The sequence below is a fragment of the Octopus bimaculoides genome, chromosome 4, assembly GCF_001194135.2.
Source record: "Octopus bimaculoides isolate UCB-OBI-ISO-001 chromosome 4, ASM119413v2, whole genome shotgun sequence".
Classification (NCBI taxonomy): domain Eukaryota; kingdom Metazoa; phylum Mollusca; class Cephalopoda; order Octopoda; family Octopodidae; genus Octopus; species Octopus bimaculoides.
The window spans coordinates 43,744,371-43,748,992 of NC_068984.1; the positions used below are offsets into that span (position 1 = coordinate 43,744,371).

The 4,622-nt window shown below is 35.7% G+C and overlaps 1 protein-coding gene and 1 long non-coding RNA gene across 12 annotated transcripts in view; one reads left to right on the forward strand and one right to left on the reverse strand.

Moving 5' to 3' along the window:
• The window catches only part of LOC106873997 (potassium voltage-gated channel protein Shaw), a 524,001-nt gene that overhangs the window by 259,913 nt on the left and 259,466 nt on the right, over window positions 1-4,622 (reverse strand). The window lies entirely within an intron of this gene.
• Window positions 151-2,762, forward strand: LOC106873999 (uncharacterized). 2 transcript variants are annotated; one of them, XR_001409950.2, is made up of 3 exons: window positions 151-458; window positions 635-726; window positions 2,161-2,762. It is a non-coding gene; the product is annotated as an uncharacterized LOC106873999 (long non-coding RNA). The 2 variants fall into 2 exon arrangements; XR_008263902.1 differs by having other exon boundaries at window positions 163-458; window positions 2,325-2,762.

Below are 4,622 nucleotides of genomic sequence, written 5' to 3' on the forward strand. Positions count from 1 at the left end.
ATGCATATACTCATTTACTTTTGTTTATATATATATATATATGTGTGTGTGTGTGTGTGTGTGTGTGTGTGTGTGTGTGTGTGAAACTGATAAAGTAAATACAATTTACGATCAAATTTTGCAGATGTATTTTCATTAAAATATCAGCGGCTTCAGAGCAAAACCTTTGAATGCTGTTCGCCTGCTTTAGTATCCGTGACTACCGCCTACTCTCATTCCATGACTGTCATCTACTCTCACTTCCTCTGCTGTTTCACCTTTCTTTCCCTAGTGTGACCGATGAGATACATATTGCTTTTTATTGCATGCGAAATAAAAAGGGTATTTCTGTTATAGAAGAAAACGTCTTGTAAATGCTAAGCAACAGATACAAAAACAGTGACGATAACGTCAATTCCGACGTCACAGCAGCGTTTTTACTCACTTGAATGGCTACATGGGAAGAATAATAACGTAAAGTAAGCAATTTTTTTTTTCTCCAAGTCAGATTAGTAGGATTCGCTTTTCAAGGGTTATTGCATTATTCTCTGAGAAAAATGGTTATTTCCATGACAAAAAGATTATTAAAATTATATTCATTTAAAAAAAATAATTTATAAATTTTATTATATTTTTGCTTTCAATTTTACTCGAGGTGACACAATTTTCGTTGCTGATACCATTGATAAAGGCATGGAAACCGAAGTGGCACATACCCTTTCTATGAACATTTCGTCTTCTATTTACGTAAGAAATTCAATAATTGTAATTCAGTATTGTTTCATTTGATAAACGTCAATTGAAGAGATTCTTGACGTAATATTTAAGAGAAAAAAAATAGGTTATTTTCTAAAAGGACTACAGCAACAGAATACTTCCAGAACTGTGTGATATTATATCTTCATACAGTACGTCTTTAAAGTGGACCGAATGAAAGAGCTACATTTAAAATATAGTTTTGTTTCAAATTGCCATGCTAAAATATCCCCTTTCTTTCTGTGTGAGTACTTATAGCTTTGTGTGTTTGAATATGTGTGTGCGCATGCGTCTAAGTGAGTGCTGCCTGTGTATATGTATGTATGTATGTATGAATGTATGTATGCATGTATGCATGTACGTGTGTAGGCGTCAATATGAGTGAGATTGTAAATATTGACAAATTTATTTTAAAAATTAGTCTATTTGATCACGAGGCAAACCATAAATACATACATACAATAAAACTCACACATAGTCACACACACACTTACACACTCACACTCACTTTCTCTCACTGTCTTTTTCATACGCACAAGCACAAAATCATATACATACATCCATATATCCTTACACACATGGCAATGTAGTCGATGACGTTTTAACTTCGATGGAGATGTCTTGTTTTATCTAGGCTGGAGTCCAAGTTTTTCTCAGGCTCCATCCTATTGGCGAAAAATCTTTTTAAACCAGAAAAGCCATGCTTGCCACAACCATACTGCTGAGTGGTCTGCCAGCTCGCAGCCTTCCGCATTTACTAGTTTTACTTTGACTACCAAGTAAATGACTAGCAAATGACATTTACATCATTCTAAACATGCTAAAGGCGGCGAGCTGGCAGAATTGTTAGCGCGTCGAATAAAATGGTTAGCAGCATTTTCCCCGGCTCAGAATGCTCTGAGGGCAAATTCAGCTGAAGGCGACTTTACTTTTCATCCATTCGGAGTCGATAAAATATCGGTTGAGTACTGAGGTCGATATAATCCACTATCACCTTCCCCTAAATTCCAGGCCTTGTGCCTGTACCAGAAACAATTGTAGTCATGCTAATTTAATGCATGGAATTCTGTGTATAAGTCAATGAATTGTTACTATTTAAACGTTAGAGAGGTACAATACTCTTCAAATTCAATATATATATTAAATCTAAAACCTGTTAATTCGACGAATCATCAGTCAAACCGTATTAAATACAGCTGTAATGAAGTCAGTCATTATTCTACCTTCGTTAAGTGTCATTATAAGGCAAGGAGTGTACGTACACATCTGTTTTTACTTCTGCTGATTGAGTTAATTTTAAGAAACATTTTATTTTGTGTGTGTATACAAAATACTAATATTGAATATATGTTTGCGTGATTGTATGTGATTTTGTGCGCCTTGTTGTATACATATTAATATTTGTTTCTTTATGTTTCCTTACAGCTTGCATGTGTATGTAACAACAATCTACTCCATGTGTTACATTTCAACAGATATCTGCTGTTTAAACGTGTGTGTATATATGTGTATATATGTGTGTCAACATCATGGTGTTTCGAGTGATCGCAAGTAATGGTTAAGATATGCCACTATATATCTTCCCACAGGGCCTGACACTCAACACGGAGGCCTATATCAAGTGCCTGGAGGAAGTAGTGCTGCCCTGGGTCAAGAGAGTGGCTACTGGAAGATCCTATGTCTGGCAACAAGACTGTACAATGCTACACTAGCAGGAGAACCCAGTCATGGCTGTCAGACAATTTCTACGACCACATCACCCATGACATCTGGTCACCTAACTCCCCAGACTGCAAAACGCTTTATTATGTGTGGGGCACAGGTGAGCGAGAGACACCAAAGATGAACTGAAGGCAAGGATTATGGGAGCATTCACCAACTAAGACAAGGAAACCGTCCAGGAGAGTTGCAGGATATTTTGAAGTCGCCTGGAAGCCGTGGTTGAAGCCAATGGTGATTTTATTGTCTAAATTTACGCTTTAGAATTTCAAGATATGTTTATGTAATTTCGATAAATATATCTGTTAAAATTAGATGTCAGTGCTCTTTTCATTTTTGCGTAATTTTGACAACAATTTAGTTATCGCACCCGGTATACACACACACACACACACACACACACACACGCATACACACACACACATATTATATATGTACACACGCACACACATATACAGTAAGATGTAGCATGCAGGTGTTTTACCTATTGTTTCTATTAGTGTATTGAAATTTAGATATCACTTTTTGGCGCATACATGAATATATATATTGGGTTGTCCGAAAAGTTCGTGCCGATTTTTAAAGGAAAGAAAAAGGTCCATAAATACTTGCCATTACATTTTAAATCAAACAAATATGAACCATTTTGTTGCACAATGCGTCTCCATCTTTCCTTTAACTTGAAAATACCCTCTTCCCAGAATTGAGGTGGTTTCATGGCAAATAAGTCGAAAGGTAAGCTACTATAAATCGGCACGAACTTTCCGGAAAACCTAATATATACTACAGAAGACATTTACCACACAGTACCAGTGCATGAGTTACGCGGATATAGGCGTATAGGTGGTGTGTTTTCTTGTGTAAATTTCTGTGAAACGAAGTAAATTTCTTTGAAACGATTTTCTGAGTAAAAGTACCAGCTTATGATGGAATACTTATTTAGACTGAAGTTCTCAATTCCCGTTGTTGTTCATATTTTTACAGACTAAAGGACAGTTTTACACTTATTTCACTTTACGTCCCACTTGATAACTTTTGATGATATACAATTGTTTCAAACTAAACAATCCATTCACCTATCAGATTCTGTACATTGTCTGTAATAATAGCTCAACATGTGTATGTAAACAACAAGATGAAACCGTTGATCATGCTGTCTCCATGTGCAGTCTCCTTGCACCTACAGAGTATCTCCACAGGCATGATAGAGCAGCACAATATATTCACTGGGTGATTTGCAAAAACCTGGACCTGCTCCATGATAAAAAGTGGTGGGAACATGAACCATCTCTAGTGCTTGAAAATGATCACATCTCACTCATCTGGAACTTCACCGTTTAAACTGACAGAAAGATAGATGCGAATAGGTCAGATATTATACTGAAAGATTTTAGACAAAAATCATACCTCCTCATTGATATGAGTGTCCAGTTGACATAAATATATCTGTCAAGACCTACCAAAAACTGAGCAAGTATAAAGAACTGGAAACAGAAATTGGCAAAATATGGAGCCTCAAGACTAAAGCAATACTTGTTGTCATAGGTGCCCTAGGAATGATAGCAAAGGGGAGCTGATTCCTACCTAGCTCCGATACCAGAAAAGCCCAGAATGGCAGAAATTCAAAAGATAATGTTCATGGTAACTGCCGATATCCTACGTAAAATGCTGTCTATGTAATCTCAAATTTTAAAACAAACTTATAATTTTCTTATGTTTTCTTAAACATTCTCCAGAACGATACTCTGTGCAAAACCAAATATATGTCACCCTAGGCATAATACCAACTTGAATTTCTAACTTGTCTCTTAAGGTCTCTGGGTGAGACTTAGAGTCAACTTGTACAAATACAAAGCAAAAGTCAAGCACATAATAATAATAATAATAATAATAATAATAATAATAATAATAATAATAATAATAATAATAATAATAATAATAATAATAATAATAATAATAAGGATTTTTAATTGCTGCACAAGACCAAAGCCTCCCCACCAGAAATTACCAAAAACACATAATGAAAAGAAATATAACAAGTAACTGTAGAATATGTGGAGATCGACAAGAAACAATAAATCATATTATCTCTGGCTGCCCAGTCCTGGCTAAGAAGCAATATATTCACAGACACGACAGAGCTGGGACCTATATACACTGGAAGCTAT